The following is a 20898-nucleotide window of genomic DNA, read 5'->3' on the forward strand; positions in this document are numbered from 1 at the left end:
GTAAAAAGTCATGTAGCGGCTCCACATCATCTCCACCTACATGGCCCCCATAGCATTCATAGTCTCACACAGCCTCCTCAACCACCTCCATCAACAAAACAACATTTCAGCTACTGAATGATTTACCAATGACTTAACATAGAATATACTTTTATGACTCTATATCTACACAGTTACTTTTCATCTGCCTTGAATGCCACCCTGATATTTTCTACCCAGTGAATTTCTATTTATTATTATCACATATTTTGCCATTATGCCTGATTTGAAATATCTCAATCTGTTCAGGTTCTATTAATCATTAGATATTTTTGTATGTGTTTCCATAGCACTTTTTCCTCCCTTAGATTTATGAGCATTGCACCGCACTGAATTATGTCTAAACACGTCTGTGTTGCCCACCATACTTAAAGCATGCAAAGCACTGGAGAGCTGTGTTATATCTCTGTGTATCCCTGAGCCTAGCTCTGTGTTTGACAGAGCAGATATTTAGCTAAGGTTTGTTGAATGATGCCTTAATGGACAAGTACACGAACAAGCTGGCCTAAATTGCAATGGGGCTTGAGAGATCCTCTGTAGCCCAGAGGTGCAAATGGGTCCGTGAGCCAGACTTGCAATGGCATTTGCTTTGCTTTGCTTTTTACATGGAGCCTTTGCATTGTATCTAAACACACAGGCTGCACAGCATTTCACCTCTCACTCTCTGGAAGCTCTGGACCTTCCAAATCCAAAGCCAGCAGCTAGGCTGAAAGAGCTCACACAGTCTTGCTCAAGGCAAACAGAAGTTACCTCTTTGTGGGGTTCTCATGAAGTCTTGATTGTTACCGTAAAACCGGTTTGCACATTGAAATAAAAAATAACAGTGAAATAATGTGGCAGAACATAAAAGCTTGGAAGTTCATGTGGAGGGCTGAATTGCACCATATGGCTTCCAGTTCTGTACCTAGACCCAATAGAGTACATTAAGAAAGCCATTTAGCCAGTGTCCTGTTGTGACCGGTTATAGAGGGGCATATGGTATATTATCCCACATCAGAATAATTATGACTCCTTGTGTTGATCTTTGTCTCTCTCAAAGTTTTGGTTTTTGGCACAAAGGAAATTTCAGCAGGGATTTCTTGTTACATTTCTGTTCTTTCGCATCTTTCTTTACTACTCACATCTGTAGAAGTTAAGTTGAAGCTCGTGACACAGTTATTTCTTACGAAAACTACAATTTTAAAAGAGAAAAAAAGAAGAATAGATCTTGAGGATTTAGGAATTTGCAGTTGTAAAGGAGCTGTTTCTGGTAAGTATTTACTTTTCTAGCCATTGGTGAAGGAATGTGGCAAATGGAAACAGACCCAGAGGGCATTGAATAGGAAGGAAATAGTATAATCACACTTGAATGGATGATTACTGTGTGATGGATTCAGATTTAGGAATGTTGTACAGTTAATCTCATTTCACCTTCACAATGTGTTGAATAAGGATGACGGTTTTGTCATTATTTATCACCTTCTAGCAGGGTAAGTTATCTATTGGACCTGTAATTTATTGCCTGTTTCTCCCACCTGTATGTAAACCCCACAAGAGAAGGTACTTTTTTTTTTTTTGGAGTTTTCATTTAATAAAGTATCACATGACCTAGGACAGAGTCTTATAACATAATAGAAGCTCAATAAATGCTGATTGAATGAATAAATTATATCTACTAAACGAAATCGAAGATGAGGAAAATTAGATAATTGCATCGAGGTCACAAAGTAAGGTTTTCATTAAATGAAAATTTCAACTTTTATGTGTGACTGCCAAGACATACCCTTCATTCTGACATCTATTGCACATCCTGAATGAAAAATATTAGTGTTTACTCCCAGGCAGATCACTTACTAGCTCTTTGATCTAGGAGTTGATAATTATTTTTGAGTCTGCAAAATAGATAGACACAATTAAGATACAGTAAAATAGATTTAGATTAGGTTCTGACATGGACATAAATATACATACACAACACTAGTATATATTATCTCACTCATCTATAAAAGCTCCAAAATGTAAGTAGTTTAGGCATATACAATATGTACAATAGTTTAGACATGTTCAATGCAACATACATATGTATTGTTACAACTCTACCTAGTTATTTCATATGTTTAGACACGTACAATACATATTTCAATATTTCAATAGTTTAGACAAGTAAAATGCATATACATATGTATTGTTATAACTATACTATAACAATACATATGTAAGATAATGGAGATAACTATTAATGGACTAATTGTCATACAATTATGAAATCTGTAGAGCCTATTGAATGTGAGACTGATCTTTCATCAAACCTCCAGTCTGTCTAGACTCAAATCCCTGGCTCTGAAACATACCAAATTTGTGAACTTGAACTTACTGTGTAAACTCTTTGAGTCTTAGATCTTCCTATATTAAATATAGATCATTGAGTCTCCTTCATGGAATTGATATGTTAATCAATAAGAAAATGTAGGTAAATTGCTCAGTAAAGTACCTAAAAGTAAGTAATTACTCAATTATATCTATTCCTTTTCATTTTTATCTTGTTACTCAGTGGTTCTGTTTTTTTAAAATATAGTCCTCATTTCAAAATCATTATGACAGACTAAATCCAAATGAAATTTTGTCGTATTCTACCTCTATATTTCCATTAACTTATAGATATCCATTTTCATATCTGGTGAGCAAATTTCTTCTGATACCCTATTTTGACCAGTCCGATGACTGTGTATTTTCCTACTTGATTACAATTTCAGGCAGTCAGCAAGTGTTAGGTAAATTTTCAGTCACCAAAATAACATCCACTTGTTTCCACTGAAGCAATATTCAGAAAATAATGGTAAATGATGAGAATAGCTGTTAAGTTTTAATTATCAAGTGCTGAGCCACAGATTGAAATAAAAACTTCAGAGCTTACAGTTTATGGACACTCTTCTTTATGCTGATAGATTCCATATAATCTTTTCTTTTAAATAATCTATATAATTTAGTGTGTGTATATATAATTTTAGATATTTTAATATAAACTGTAAATTTTTATTTGTTTCATTCAATCTAAAAGAAGAAAGGGTAGCTCTGAGAAAACATCTCTGAAAGGCAGGAAAAAATGCTGAGCACATTGAAATGCAGACAATGCTCTGTTAAATGCACCGTTTTATTCTTTTTTAACCTGTAAAAAAGTAATTTATAATAAAAAAAAAAAAACTGTATAAACCTAAATATGTCCCCAAAGTTAAGTTCTTGGTAGGTCTTAAATGTGCTAAAAATGGCCTCTATGTGACATTTTTGCCCCACTTGTCAATTTCTTCTTTATATGGTTTCAGCGGTTTGAGAGTTGGGATACTGCTGCTAGGCACTTTTCAGCAAGTTTGAAGATTTAAACTCCTCTGCCCTGCTGTTTTATTTCATCGTCAGGATTTCTAAAAGCATGAGACAGGTGAGATGTGCTTTGACCATTCAAATCTGGTGACACCCTTAAGAGGCCCGTGCCCCTCAAAATACTGTGTATTATCATGAACATAAGATGATTATCAAACCACATGTATTAATATTTATCAAGCAACTAAATAGACTTTTGAATATGATAAATGCTAATTTCCTACAAATTGAAGTGCAGTTTATGAGACCTTGTGATCCATTAACCGCCAGAACCCTTTATAACTGTGGGAAGAGAACCAAATGCTGGATTCTCCATGGATGAAACTTTGGCAATTAGTTATATCTGCAAATGCATAATTGCAGCTGCAACCCAGCTGGTTAGCCAACAATTTGTTAATGTTTGATGCATAGCACCCTAAGTACCTAAGCAATTAGAGACCTGATACAACAATTAATTAGGACCCCAAATTAAGTCAGGCAAGAAGTGTTGTTATATTCAAAAATTCAAAGCATAAATGCCACTGAAGAAAATTTAAAAGAAACCCCAAGAGAAAGCATTTCTAAATTAATATATAGAGGACGTTGCAAACTGGTGACCTATTTTGCTAACTGAATCCATTGGGTGAATGTGCATATTGAAAAAAAATACATTTTCTTATTTAACACCAGCAAAATACAAAGAAATTCTCAATCATCAGAAGGAATGTCAGACTTAGTCCTGACAATCTTTTGTCAAATACGAATTAAGGAGTTCTTCAGTTCCTCACACCTACCCCATCTAACAGCTCTAAACTTTAATCATCTTTGGATGGCATTAATAAACACTGTTCTCTACGTTTCTAAGCAGAAATGGCTATGAATACATTGTGAGTTTAGAGAAATATTTACTGTTTCCTCAGGTTGTCTTCCAAACCAAGTCCGCTTTACAAGGTGGCCAAAACATGTTCTTTCCTTGGCTTTCTGCCCACTAGCTCCTTATTTTTCTGCTCACTTTAACACCAGATCTCTTTCCTTCTACCACCTAGAAAGGTATCTAGTTGCATTTAGATGTGTTGCCTCCTGTATTCTGGCTAATGCAGCATAAAAACAACCGACCTCTGTCTTGCACATGCAGATTGCCTCCTATAGCATAACTATGTTACATCGTAAAGCTAAAATACATCTTGATTGCCTGGAGTGAGCATGGCAAGGGCAAGGTGACAGAGAAAAGAACAATGAGCAGGACTTTATGAAACATGCATGTGTCATCATGGTGCATCTTTAGAAATAACCTCTACAATCAAACTAAAAAAACAATTGTTATAGTTGTACTGTATAGTCCAGTCCATACGCTGAGTGATGATTAGGGAAGGAAACACTAAAATCATCGGGTCTGAAAGATTTCTTTTGAACTCCAAAGATTTAGCAAAGATCTAGAATAAAAGTGGATGAGAATCAACAAAAAATAAAAAAGGAGTGGCAGTGGGCATAATTATGGAATCACAGGATAATAAATTGTTTTTACCTCCTCTTTACTCCAGTGTTGAGGAAGGAATTCCCACCCTATAGGCTTAAGGGGATGGCTGAACATACGGCAGCTGGAACTGGACAGATGAAAACAGGAGCAGTTTATAGTCTCACATAAAGTGCTCTCTGTTTATGAGAAACTCATACAGACTCACAGCCCAGGGAAGGAGGACCCTGCACCATGTAGGGCCACATGGCGTTTCCATTCAAGAACAGAGTGAACTACTGGGACTGTGGGAGGCAAACATTGTAGTTACAAGGAGGTAAGGTGGATCCCAGTTTTCGAGAAAGAATATAATTGTCTTGCTTGTATAATTTCACAGGCTGGCAGGGAACTGAAGCTTCTCCTCAGGGATAAACGAGCACATACCTAGTCCCCATCATCAGGAGATGGTTGTTTGGCGAGGTGACCTCATGCACAAAAGTGCAGTGGGTGAAGGTCTTTCACGCAGGCCCTTTGAGGCTGTCCCCATTTCACCAGATATCAGAACAGCACACTATATTGGGTTTTAATTTCAGATTTACATCAGACAGGCAAGCAGTGTGTCAGTACAACATAATTATCAATTCTCTTAATGGCAGGGGCTGTCAAAATCTCTGATAGGCTAGTTGGTCAGAGTTTTTTTTTTTGTTTTTTTTTTGTTTTGTTTTGTTTTTTAACTAAGAGGGCTGCCTCTCAAGTGTTGCAACTGTTTTAAAGTAGCTGATATTGGTACTTTCTTGGAAACTCTATTGTGCTTACCACATTCCAAAAAGAGCTGAATGAGGTATGGTTAAGGACAAACTGTGAGTCACTGGTGAGCCACACTTTGCTTTGGAGGGTTTAATTTAGATTCCTTACCAGATAATAACCTGCTTTTTGTGTTTCTTTTCCTTTATTTTTATGATGGCAGTAGAACTTGTGTGAGGCCATTCCACCGACATTAACGTAGCATATCTATTGACACCATAAAGGCTCAGGCACCTGGGTTGACACAGTAATGACTCCTGCGGGGCCATTATTATCTCTATGAAAGTATATGAGACACGTCACTGACATTGTAACAGCTCCAGTAGTTGCAAAAAGAGAGAGTAATAGCTCCTTGGGGGATATTGCTAAGGCACTGGAAGTGCATGTGGTACCTTTGTGAACAATGCAGCAGAACTTTCACTAATACTTTAGATTAGTGCAAACTACATACATTCATACAAAGCATGCAAAATACATACATACATACAAAAAATGTTTTAAAAGAGTGTGGCTATGACCACACTTTAAAATAATAATGATTGAATATATATTTTATCTAGTTATTTTTAAATTGTAATAAGAATATGTATATATACATGTCTGTATATATGTATGTCACCAAAAGTTTCATGTTTCTGATGGGACTATTAAAATCAAATTTACTTATTTAAATAATTTTGAAACTTTATAGGGTTTTGGTGGAAATGTGGAAAACACCAAAAGTTACTGTGGCAGGCAGAATTATTTTTATTTTTTTGTTGAGACAGAGTTTCGCTCTATCACCCAGGCTGGAGTGCAGTGGCATGATCTTGGCTCACTGCAAGCTCTGCCTCCCGGGTTCGTGCCATTCTCCTGTGGCAGGCAGAATTCTATAATGGCCCCCAAGATTCCCAATCCCTGATGTGCGTGCTCTGTGTAACTCTCACTCCTTGAACGTGGACAGGGTCTCTGAATATGATGAGCTATTACCCCATGGTTAGGTTAACCTGCATGTCAAGGTGAATGGATTTTTCAGATATAATTAAGATACCAAATCAATTCATTTTGAGTTTATCAGTAGGGTTACTATACTGCAGGACTTGAATTAATTAAGTGAAAGCCTTTACAAAAAGGACTGGGCCTTTCCTAAAAAGATTCTCCTGATGATTGGGAACAAGGGGTCATATTGTGAGAGACCCTCTAGGAAGGCCAGGTGGTGAGGCATTGAGATTAGTCCTGGATCAGAGCTAGAAAGAAAACAAAGACCTACAACAGAATTGAATCTCCCAAGAACATGTGAGCTCGTGAGAGGACCCCAAACTCCAGAAAGAAATGCTCCTGGCCAACACCTGGATGGCAGCCTTGAAACCCTGAGCCAAAGAATGAAGGTAAGCTGTGCCCAGACTCTAGACCTACAGAATCTCAGATAATAAATGAATGTTGTTTTAGTTTGATAAATTTGTACTGTTGTTGGCCCAATGTATACCTGGGTTTCACCTCCATGGATTCGATCAAACATGAATTACAAATATTATTTTTAAAAATTGTATTTGTGGCCAAGTGCAATGGCTCATGCCTGTAATCCCAACACTCTGGGAGGCCACAGCAGATGGATCACAAGGTCAGGAGTTCGAGACCAGACTGGCCAACATGGTGAAACTCTGGCTCTACTAAAAATACAAAAATTAGCTGGGCGTGTGGTAGGCGCCTGAAATCCCAGCTACTTGGGAGGCTGAGGCAGGAGAATCACTTGAACATGGGAGGCAGAGGTTGCAATGAGCTGAGATCGCACTATTGCACTCCAGACTGGGTGACAAGGGCAAAACTCCATCTCAAAAAAAAAAAAAAATGTGTTTTCAATAAATGTGTGCAGACATTTTTCTTTGTCATTATTTCTTAAATGATATAGCTTAATTACTGTCCATATAGCATTTACATTGTATTATGTATTATAAGTAGTCTAGAGATGATTTAAAATACACCAGAGAATGTACATAGGTTATGTATAAATACTACACCATTTTACATCAGATACCTGAGCATCCATGGGCTTTGCTATCCTTGGGAGGTCCAGAAACCAAACTCCCCCATGGATACTGAGGGATGACTATGATTTGTTATACAGCAATAGAAACTGATATAGTTATAAAAAGATAAAATATTGCCTATAATTCCTTAATATAACTCTTTAGCTTCCTGAGGCATTTCTTTTCAGTTCTTAATTTGATTTTTTTCTAGAAATTTTTAAAAGGATGATTGAGGTCACCAAATACATAATTCTGTGTTCTTTAGAAATTAACACGTGTCTATATCTACTACTTCAAAATGATTTTAAATGGTTTATTTTCCTTTCATGGATTTTTGTTCTACTCTTTATTCCCTTTTTTCTTCTTGCTTTGGGTTTAATTCGCTCTTCATTTTGTAGTTTCAAAGTAGCAGTTTAGATTATTTATTTGAGACTTCATTTCTTTCCTATTATAAGCATTTAATGTTTTGAAATTTCCTTAAATATACTTTTGCTATATCCTACAAATTTTGGTATACTGTGTTTTCATTTTCTTTAAATTCAAACTATGTTCTAATTTTCTTTATGACTTCCTCTTTTTCTCTCTTCCATCATTTAGAATTGTGCTCTTCAATATTCAAACATTTGGCATTTTTTCTGGAAATCTTTCTGTCATTTATTTTTAAAGTCACTTTTTACAGAACACATATTGTATGATTACAATTTGATTAAAATTGTTGAGATTTATATTATGGTCCAGGATATTATCTGCCTTGGTGATGATTTCATATGCACTTAAAAATGATTTCGTTCTTCTGTTACTGGGTGAAGTTCTCTATAAATGTCAATTTGAAAAGGTATGTTTGATATTTGTTCAGGTTTTCTATGTTCTTACTGATTTTATATCTACTTGTTCTATAGATTACTGAGAGAGGGGAGGCAAAAATCCCAACTATTATTACAGAGAAAATCAATGAAATCAGTTGGTTCTTGAGAAAGGTTAATAAAATTGATAAACCTCTAGCTAGTCTAATCAAGAGAAAGACAGAGAAAGAAAGAGAAAGATATACCACTTATTTTACCAACCTCAAGAACGAAAGAGAGAACAATAATGATGAACTCACAGGCATTAAAACGATAATAGAGAAATATACAGAAACACTATGCACAAAATTTGGCAACATCAATGAAATAGAAATATTTATTGAAAATAGGAAGCACCAGATCTCACTGAAAAACTAAATACCATGGAGTGTCATATCTATTAAGAATGCCAAATTTATAGTTAAAAACTTTTCAACAATGAAACTTGCAGATTAAGACGGCTTTACTCCCAAATATTACCATACATTTGAAGAACAAATGATACCAATTCAACACAAAGTACTCAATGTAGTTCGGAGTGTTCAAACATTTCTAAAATATGATAAATACTTGATAGAAAGAAGGAAAACAGGCCGGGCATGGTGACTCATGCCTGTAACCCCAGCACTTTGGGAGGCGTAGGTGGGCAGATCACGAGATCAGGAGTTCAAGACCAGCCTGACCAACATGGTGAAACCCTGTCTCTACTAAAAATACAAAAACCAGCCAGGCATGGTAGTATGCACCTGTAATCCCAGCTGCTCAGGAGGCTGAGGCAGGAGAATCACTTGAACCCAGGAGGCGGAGATTGCAGTCAGCCAAGATCGTGCCACTGCACTCCAGTGTGGTGACAGAGTGAGACTCCATCTTAAAAAAAAAAAAAAAAAAAGAAGGAAAACATTAAAAAGCCTTATTTTCCTTAGAGTAAAATAATAAATAATATGCATTCATTGTGGAAGACACAGAAAATGAAAAAGAAAAACCATTTATAAAATGATAACCCAGGATAATCAGTGTCAGTAATTTATATATACATTATTTAATTTCTTGACTATAAAATTGTATATGGAAATTGCTAAAACTTTAGGACATAAAGAGAAAAGTTAATAAAAAGTCACCTACTATTCTCTCCAAAAGTTACACTTTGTTAGCCTGTCAATATTAGCTAAGGAGAAAGAACAATTGGATTGATGTGGACTGATAAAGGAAATGAGGTTTGCCTGACAGATGCAGTTGTACAGTCAAAAGAAAAAAAGGAAGATGAAATTTAGTGTTTTTTTTTTTTTTTTTTTTTTTTTTTTTTTGAGACAGAGTCTCGCTCTGTAGCCCAGGCTACAGTGCAGTGCCTCAGTCTCGGCTCACTGCACCCTCCGTCTCCTGGGTTCAAGTGATTCTCTTGACTCAGCCTGCTGAGTAGCTGGGACTACAGGTGCACGCCATCATGCCCAGCTAATTTTTGTACTTTTAGTAGACATGGGGTTTCACCATGTTGGCCAGGACGGTCTCAATCTCCTGACCTCATGATCCACCCACCTCAGCCTCCCAAAGTACTGGGATTACAGGTGTGAGCCACCATGCCTGGCCAAAATTTTATGTGTGCATACATTAGAATTATGTGGTGAGATTAAAAAATAATTTGATGCCCAGCTCTATCCTCAGATATATTTTTGATTTATTTGGTCTAGAACACAGCCAAGTTTGTCGATATTTTTGTTCTGTTTGTTTGTTTAAATTAAATGAGCCCTAGATTCAAAGTTGAATGAGAAATAAGAGAGGCAAGTAAAATAGAAGGGTAAGGGATTGGGAGGATAGCAATACAGATTCCTCCTTGAAATGGAGGTCTCATGAAGACGATCTCAATGAGGTTAATGATGGTCACAGAAGAAACACTAAACAGGGCTTCTCAATCTTAAGGTGCATACAGATTTTCTGAGGATATTGTTTCAGTGCAGATTCTGATTCACAAAGTCTAGGCAGGAGCTGATATTCTGCATTTCTACCAGAATCTTAGGACTACAACTCTAAATAGCAAGGCAGTGAAAACAAACAGGAGAGGCCTAAGTTATGATCGGAAAGCATAAGATTTTAATTAGAAATTTTAAAGTTGAAGATGTTTCAGCGAATGGCAATGTTCAGCTGTGACCTTGAATAAGATAAATCATCAGAACCGAAAACAACAGGTTTTGCAATGCTTTTTTTTATTTCCAAAAATTTTAAACGAGAAGTTCTCAATAGTATTACATGGAAGTATTTTCTTCTATTTAGTATCTGCTTTTATTCTCACAGGCAACTGAAGGTGGTTTGGGTAAGATAATGTATTTATGATTTTCTAAACCAAAAATACAGTGTGGGAGTTGACTGTGGTTTGCATACAAGTTTGTTTATTCTTGCATTTGAACATGGACAATATGAATTCTTGCCTCATAGTGTTCATATGAGAACAAAAAATTGGCAGGGCATGGTAGTTCACGCCTGTAATCCCAGCACTTTGGGAGGCCGAGGTGGGCGGATTACAAGGTCAAGAGATTGAGACCATCCTGGCTAACAGGGTAAAATCCCGTCTTTACTAAAAATACAAAAAAAATTAGCCGGGCGTGGTGGTGCGACTGCAGTCCCAGCTACTCAGGAGGCTGAGGCAGGAGAATCACTTGAAACTGGGAGGCGAGCGTCGCAGTGAGTCGAGATCGCGCCATTTCGCTCCAGCCTGGGCGACAGGGCAAGACTCTTGCCTCACAAAATAAATAAATAAATAAATAATATAAAATATTCTGGAAAGCAACAAGTACATTGTTGGAAAAAATAGGTACTCAGTCAACTGTTTTTCTGCCCGCTTTCTTCCTCGCACTGATCTTCGATAAATACTTGAGAAGCAGAGGCTGCCCAACCTCCTGAATTTTCTTTCACAATGCTAATTATATGTAAATGATTCTAAGGTTCCAGATGTTGATATGAATTGGTATCTGAAGTCACAGAACAACATATACTTACCACCTAAATTATCACAATTACAGCCCATGACAGGCAGTTGGGTGAAATCACGATGTAATAATTTCCATTATTTCCAGTTGAGTGGTTGTTAGAAAATGATAAAGAGAATTGCTTATGTTTATTAACAAAAGTGAGGTTTATTTCCTTTTTTGAGACGGAGTCTCGCTCTGTCGTCCAGGCTGGAGTGCAGTGGCGCGATCTCGGCTCACTGCAAGCTCCGCCTCCCGGGTTCACGCCATTCTCCTGCCTCAGCCTCTGAGTAGCTGGGACTACAGGCGCCCGTCGCCACGCCCGGCTAGTTTTTTGTAGTGTTAGTAGAGATGGAGTTTCACCGTGTTAGCCAGGATGGTCTTGATCTCCTGACTTCGTGATCTGCCCGCCTCGGCCTCCCAGAGTGCTGGGATTCACAGGCGTGAGCCACCACACCCTGCCTCATTTTCCATTTGTAATTGCAAGCTAAAATAAAACACCCTGCGAATTTGGGTTTTTAAATAAATCCTGATTGCAATGTGTATTAAAGTCTCTCAATGTAGTTCTCAGTAATAAATACATTATATATTTGTTTAAAATAACAAATTTAATGATTTATACAAGTTGACCTATCCACCTCAAGTATCTTCTATCCAAAGTTCAGCATGGTTTTCCATAATTGTACATTTAAAGGTTTATTTTTTGATGAAGCAGATTGCAGGGTTGTTGAAGTCTTGATATCAGACATATTATGGTCAGCTTCACATTGGTTCTCCCTAGATAACACAGTCATATAAATTAAAAGACTTAAGAAGAGCTCTTTGGGAGTCCAATATGGGGCTTTCATTAAGAAAAATCTAAGGATAATTGCAATGTAGTAAAAGGACATTCTCTAAACAATTGTATACTAATAAATTTCAAGCTACTCAATGGAACCCATAGGGACCAAGCTTTTTTTTTTTTTTCTTTTTCTTTTTTTTTAATGTGCTGAGCTTCCCTCAAAGAAATTTTATTTCAAGGGTATAGTATTGTATAGTTGGAATTAAGACAGATGTGAATCTGAATAGTTGCAGTGCTGCTTATTAACTATTTGACCTTGGGAAATAAGCTTTCTGAGTCTCGATTTTGACATTGGTAAAGTGGGACTTTTAAAGCTTGTCACAATCGTGTTATTAAATATCAAGTTTAAATGATTAAGTTTATTTTTTGCTCATTTTTTCCATTTCCAGACTAACTGGGATTTTTATGCATTTTTCTTCCTGAGGTTGGATGTCTAAGAGGGGCCATAAAACCATAGGTAAAGCTCATCATTCTGCCATCTTTGCTAACTGATATAACCACCCCCACCTGAAAGGCAACAAAGTCTTCCTCACAGCAATATCTGTAAAAACAGATGTTATTCACAAATTGAAAATAAATGTCCATATATATATATATATATATATATATATGCAAAAGGATGGGTGTGGTGGTTCATCTTGGCAATCCCAATACTTTGAAAGACCAAAGCGGGCAGATTGCTTGAGCCCAGGGGTTCAAGACCAGCCTGGGCAACACAGCAAAATCCTGTCTCTGCAAAGAATACAAAATTTAGCTGAGTGTTGTGTTGCACATCTGTAGTCCCAGCTACTTGGGGATTGACGTGGGAGGCTCGCTTGAGCCTGGGAAGTTGAGATGGCAGTGAGCCGAGATCATGCCATTGCACTCCAGCCTGGGCGACAGAGTGAGACAGAGTGAGACCCTGTCTCAAAAATAAAATAAAATAAAAATAAATAAAAGTAGAGTAAAACAAGCAGAAATCTTAAATTACCAACAGAAAGGGTGAGGGGAGGGGCAAAGAAAACAGAGAATGCATAAACGTGCAATAAAGATGGCTAAGGCACAATTGAAAAAAAGAAGCTCAACTTTACTTAATTATCCAAACATACCGGGGAGTGCCTACTATAAATGACATACTATTATGAGTTTCTAGGGTCCAGTGAAGAGGTAAACATGGCTGGTATTGTCATCAAATGTAAAAACCTATTATAGAACATAAACCCATAAATAATTATGATTACAAAGATTGTATGCAAAGGATACATTCATGAAGACATAAATATGATTCAAATTTTTCCTAGTTTAAAAAGTAATTTCATAACAGCTATAGGCTATTTTTATATTTATATTATTTTTATTCTTTATTTTTTCCATTATGTTGAATAGTTTTCAGTACTCATTCTCCCCAGTTAACAGTGTGGTACATTGTATCATTTGCGTGGCATTTCATAGTATTTTTTCTCATCGAACTTCCTTTTTGTTATTTAAGCCCATTTTCTAGCACTTGCTATGGTTACTCCAATTAGTGAATACTAATTATAGAGAATAAAAATGTTCCAGAAAATAAAAGTAAGAGTTAAAGAGGCATCAAAATCACTATGAGAAGTTTGAATACACGTAAGAAACAAAGTTTAAACAATACTGAAAAAGTATTTAAATTTATCAAATTACCACCTTAAACAACGCCACCATGTGGAAACAGCGTAAACAGTATGCAATCATTTTGTTGTTTTGTATTAACAGTTTGGGATTCTAAATAAATTATGAATAAAACCAAAGTACAACAACTTAACTTGCCTTATTACAAATTTTTCTAACTAGACTATAAGTCTGTTAAGATTTTACATTGTTCTGTGTCAATTTTATAGCCTCCCTGCTGGTCTAGGGGTTAGGATTTGACATTCTCTATGTCAATTTTGCAGGATTTCAGCTGGGATAAAATGAATTCATATTGTATATCTAACTAAAATCTACCACCAGAAGAAACCAATAATTGTGGAAGTATAGAAACACAGAACTAAATTGGCTGATACAGGAAAGAGATTACCTGAAAGGACTCACTGAAGAAAGTAACATTTAAAGTGCAACCTCAAAGTTTAAGAAGTTATTCAAGACAACAACAACAACAAAGTAAAATTTTACTTTCCCTGAAACTGAGAAAAGGTTTTTTTTTTTTTTTTTTTTTTTTTTTTTTTTGAGACGGAGTCTCGCTCTGTCACCCGGGCTGGAGTGCAGTGGCCAGATCTCAGCTCACTGCAAATGCCGGGTTTATGCCATTCTCCTGCCTCATCCTCCTGAGTAGCTGGGACTATAGGCGCCTGCCACCTCGCCCGGCTAGTTTTTTGTATTTTTTAGTAGAGACAGGGTTTCACCGTGTTAGCCAGGACGGTCTCGATCTCCTGACCTCGTAATCCGCCCGTCTCGGCCTCCCAAAGTGCTGGGATTACAGGCTTGAGCCACCTCGCCCGGCTGAGAAAAGTTTTAAATTAAAATATTACGCAATGCTTAGTGTAATATTTTAAGGTTTGGTGACATATTCACATATTCATCTTATTTAATAACGACTTTCTTCCATGACAGTATACTATTTCAGTGGATAATTTGACAATATATGCCAAGATGTTCAAAACTTTGATCCAGTAATCCCTCTGCTTTGAATTTCTCTCCAGGAAATAAGCATAGAATTAAATGCAGTATTATTAGTTGTTCATCACAGCATTATTAGTATTAGCAAAAAATTTAGGACACTCTAAATAATCTTCATTTAAGATAGTTCATGTTAAAGAATTTCATTTAGCCACTTAAAATGATGCCTGCTAAAGCATATTAGTGACATTTTAAAAAGATATATATATAGATATCTATATACCTATATCTATATATAATAAATTATTAGGTGCAGAAAGCAGGACCAATTGCATATACTATTTAAATTCACTTAGGTAAATTTTTGAAAATTTAGAAAAAGAAAATCTCAAAAAATATGACTGCAGTACTTGACTCTGGGTTTGAGTTTCTGGGAGTTAAAGGAGTAACAAAATCCTTAACTACAAAAAATGCACAAAGTTACAATTCCATGAATTTAAAAATTATAAATTTATACAACTTATATAGTTTATATATATTGTTATTCATTTTTAATATATTATAAATTATATACAATATATATGTCTTCATGTACATATCTTAGTCCATTTTGCTGCTATAACAAAATACCTGAGACTGGGTAATTTATGATGACAGAAATGTATGTTCTTATAGTTCCGAAAGCTAAAAAGTCCAGGATCAAGACATGAGACTATTCTGCGTCTGGTGAGGCCACGTCTCTGCTTCCAAGAATGCCTTGCTACTGCGCCTTCACAGCGCAGAAGAAGTGAAGGCTGTGTACTCACATGGTGGAAGGCCAAAGGGCAAAAGGCACTGCAGTGCTCCCTTCAACCTCTTTTATATAAGCACTAATCCATTTATGAGGGCAGAGCCCTCATGATATAATTACCTCCACTGCTTAATAATACTATTACCTTGGGGTTGAAGTTCCAACATAAGAATTTTGTTCAACATAAAGAATATATACACTCAAACCATAGCAGCATACATACACACACACACACAAACATGAAACAATATATATGTGTGAATGTCTGAACACACACACACATATGTATATACACACACATATATGTACATATGTATATATACACACATATATATACATGTGTATATACACACAGACACACACACACATATATATATAGGAACAACTAGGAAAAGACTGTTTATAATTTTCATGGGAGAGACCTTTGGATGGATGGTCACTATAGGTCATTTTTTTCCCCAATAAGGTTGATATGGAGTAGTAGTTTAATAAAAATATCCCAGCATAGTGACAATTGGCCATAGGGGAAAAAAAGACAAAGGTAAATCCAGGACTACATATGTCATCGATACAAATATAAAACAGACCAGGATGGAGGAATGAGCAAGGTAGGACACAAGATAATAAAAGGGGTTTGCACCTCGTCCAACTGTAATGTTGATTTATGTAACCCTGATTCGAGCTATTGCTGAAATTCTCAACAACTTAAAAATGTCTAAGATGATGAAATGATACACTTTGTCAGATAATTCTATTACAGAGATCACAGAAACTAAAACACACACAAAACACAGTGAACTTACAAGGCTCTCTTTAAAAGACTAGAGGCTTAATTTAACTTAATTAATTTATTCATGTATTTATTTTGAGACAGGGCAGAGTCTCAGTCTGTTGCCCATGCTGAATTGCAGTGGTGTGATCACAGCTCATTACAGCCTTGATCTCCCGGGCTCTAGAGATCCTCCTGCCTCAACCTTCCCAAGGGCTGGAATTACAGCTGTGAGTCACTGCATCCAGCCCACAGGCTTAATTTTACAGGATACTCGATTAAAGTATTTTGAAAGTCATTCTGTCTACATTTTAAAACACAAAAGAAAAAGTATATTATTTTCCTTAAGGAGAAAAACACAACTAATTTTATCTGAGAAGTATTTAATTTAAAACTGTTTTTTCAATGGAAATTCTACTTTCTTTAGTCTGATTTTAAAAAGTTCTTATTTAAAATTTAAACAGATGCTACTGTACAGTTTGCAGAATTTTGAAAATCAAATTGTTTAAATTGCATATATTTGCCAAGTATTAATTTTTAGCATTATTTTAATTTGTATTCTCTTAAAAATATTAATATAACCATCTCCCTTCTCTATAAACCAATAGATATCATCCACTTTTCATACATTTTGTTGAAGTAAAATGTCCAGGAAGTATAGTGTTTATGTCAAAGTATAGAGCTCAATGGATTTTCACACTGAATACACCATGCACCATGCACCACAGATAAAGAAAAAGAATATTAACAACCCCCAGAAGACTCCTCATACTCTTTTGTTATCACTACCTGCTTTAGGGAAATCACATCCTGAAATCTAAAAGCATGGCATAGATAAACTTTATCTGCGCTTGTCCTTTATGTAGATGGCATCGCACAGTATGTATTTTGTATTTGGCTTCTTTCACACAACATTGTGAGATTCTACATGTTGTGACGTGTAGTTAGAGATCATTGATTCTCATAGCAATATAGTATTCTATTGTTAATACATCACAGATTATTGATGCTCTATTTAATAGGTATTTGGGTGTATATTATGAAGGTCATTTGTAGGGAGTTGATACTGATTTAAGGGTATGTTAAAGAGAAACATTTCTGAGTCATAAGAATATGTGTGTGTGTGTGTGTGTGTGTGTGTGTGTGTGTATTCAGCTTTGCCCTTTATGTGTGTATGTGTGTGTGTGTGTGGGGGGTGGTGTATTCAGCTTTGCCCTTTACGTTACCCAGTGTAATGCTTACATGACCTAGGTAAATTTCTACCCTGCTGTCAAAGATTCCCCCTCATCACCATACCAGCTAAGACCGGTGGGATTCAAGATGGCAGCTCCCTTGAACTCCGAAGAACCTCTAGCTTAATTATAATCTAATTTCCATGGCAAATGGCACTCCCAACAGTGCCAGGACAGTTGACAATCACCATATTACCATGACAACAACCAGAAGAAACCATTAAAGGACAAAAAGGAAGGTGGCAACTCTGGATCTGAAAAGTTCTCTGCCTAAGTCCAGAAAAGATGAATATTCTTGCCCTTGTATTAATGCCGCATCCTTTCATTAAAAACTCCCTTTATCTATGAATTCTAAGCTTCCGTGAACTGAGAAAGAGATTAGTGAATCGAGCTTCCGCTTCTCAATCCCATGGCCATCGAATAAAGGCTGCATTACTTGATGCTCACTTATTGTTTTATGTATTATCTTCACGGCATCCAACAAGGAAGGATCACCATTTCCGGAGGGACTGGTTTTGTCAGTAACATTTAGCGTTTCCCAGCCCAGCTCTCTGAGCTTGAGCTCTACATAACTTCAAAGACTGGTAAATTTCTTGAGGGAGAGACTGGTAGTGTGCTTGAAAGCTAGTTTCTCTCCTCCCAAGTTGGGTCTTTGTTTCCGAAGACTGTTCAGCACGTCATTCTGCTTTTTAGATGTCTTTATATTACCTACCAGTCGTCCCTCACTATCTCAGAACCCAGGCAATGTCCTATGGGGAAAGATGACTATGTCGAAGAAGCTCTTCACCTTCTGATGTGTAATCTACTTCTTCATAATGCTAAAAGAACTGCTGGCTTGTTTCACCCCAGCTGTCTGGGCCTGGGACAAACAGAGAATAGACTGCTGCTCTCAGGGTCAGGAAGAGTTACCTGGCACCTTTAGAATCAATGAGGCTTTTTTCCTTACTAGAGTGTTTGTTATATAATCCTGTAGCTACTGCATTTTGATGCCTTAAAAGTACATATTTTGGTTTTATAACTTATCCAGCATTTTCTAGTTGTGCAAAGCGGCAAAGAAGGTGCTGCTTTGCCACAAATTAATTCAGCCTGTCTGGTCACAGAGGTCCTCATCTGCTTTTTAAAGATGGGTATATTCAAAGTGACAAACAACAGCATATATGTAAGCTAAAGGGTTGGAGAGAATATGAATGTCTAAGATAAGGATATAAGACCGAGCTATCCTTTGCTCAAACAGGAATACGAAAAATATTCTTATCCTTTTTCTTCCTATAACAAGTCAGTAAGTTGGAATTCTTCATGTGAAGGTGAATGAACACCGAGTTACAAGTAACTTTGTGACCTTAGGGAAGTCAAATACCTTTTCTGGGACTCAAATTTCTCATTTGTAAAACAGGATAAACACTTTCATGTTTTCTTCATGCAGAGACTGCATGTCAAATCAAGACAAGCCTCTGAAAGCAAATTAGAAGGCAATTGCCTATCCTAAGATATGATGCCAAGATAAGCAGTCCACTGACTATGTTAGCTTATTTTAAGTGGATCTTGGGTTTGCATAAATGGTTACAGTAAGTCACAGTAGATGGATTTGCTACTGACACACACAGTATACAGTGACTGGTTTCCTGACACAGATCATTGAGTGTTTCAGTCTGAGTCTTCACACTCCTTCAAAGACTTTATTGTTATCAGAATTGGTAGATTTTTCAGGAGAACGTAATTAACTCTAAGGGATTGAGAGAGCAAATTTTTGGTGAAAAATATTTCTCAGCTAAATATTTACTTACAAATGTAACTGAAATGAAATAAAAACCTCTTAGCACAAATAATTCTTTTTTGTATGTTTTCAAAATAGTGTCTTAGAATTATACAGCCATTATAAGATGAAAAATACTTTAGTTTCCTTATGTCAATTGATCTGCATTTTTCTACGCTTTTATCCTCATTTTATAGAAGGAAATAAGATTATGACATGACCAGAATGTGGCAGCAACCACCACCCATTCTTCTGACTCGTAAATAAGTCAAATCTCCATGTTTTAAATTAGTATAAGGAGTGCAGACCAAATATTTGGTAGTTATTGTTTCTAGATGGAAGCATATAATATATATGTCAGTAAAGTGTAAGAAAGTCTGGATAGCACATTTTTAAATCCTAAATTCCAATACATTAACTCAATGATAGAATCAATTATATTTGTGCTTTGCCTTATGTTCCTCTACATATAGTTACGGTTATAATATATGTACAATCTTATACCAGGTATTTTCCAGTTAATGGGACAGCTTTTTCCTTTTCTCATGTACGTATAGTCTTTGCTCTGATTTTGATTTTAGAATGTATACAATAAATCATTCAGAAGATGTGCTTTAATTTACCTAACTTGCCTCTTCTTGTACTCTAAAGTTGCTGATCGTTATTTTAAAGTAACTTAAATATATATATGTGCTCATCACAAATAAAACTTACACTATAATCTAAGAAAAGGCAGTAATAGGTCAAAGAGAACGAATATTTATATGGCTCTTGATAAATTGTTTTAAAATTCTATCCCGAATTGAAGAAAGTAACTTAAAAATTTTGCCAGAAATTCTTGTGAATATCTCTTCCAGGCACAACTGTGGTCTAATGAATAACTTGGAGCTTAAAACAATACTAATGATTTTATTATTTCTAGTGGTTTCTGTGGGTGAGGATTTTGGAAGGAGCTTGATAAAAGTTTTGTCTCAATTTTTTTATCAAGTTGGAATCAAATGGTGGCCAGAGCTGGGCTGAACTATTGTCACTTTTTCTTCATAGATGTTTTCATGGTTTGAGCTTCCTCACAGCATGGTGGCCTCAAGGCTCTCATACTGCTTATAAAATAGCTGTGGTCTCCAAAACTGAATATTCCAGTGAGCAATGAATAGACACAAAACTCTTATCGGGGCTATGAATGAGTCACAAGCCTGGCCAAATGCAAGGGGAAGAGAAAGGAATGCTACCTCTTGATGGGGAAGTGGCAACATTCCAGAAGAATATGTCAGTTACAAGGTACCATGAAAGCATTGCCCCTGATGGCCACTGCATCAATCTGGAGGGAGTGCATAAAATTTTGTACAAAATTTATGCACTCACCATCACACACTGGTTCTTAAGTAATTTTGATACAGGGCAGATAAGTCCCCAAATTGGAACTTAGCCTGGGAGGGTTCTTGGCTTCATTCAGGAAAGAATTCAAGGACAAGCCAATGTGTTAGACACCAACTTGACTGAAGCAGCAGTGTACA

The sequence above is a fragment of the Macaca nemestrina genome, chromosome 18 (assembly GCF_043159975.1).
Source record: "Macaca nemestrina isolate mMacNem1 chromosome 18, mMacNem.hap1, whole genome shotgun sequence".
Lineage (NCBI taxonomy): Eukaryota > Metazoa > Chordata > Mammalia > Primates > Cercopithecidae > Macaca > Macaca nemestrina.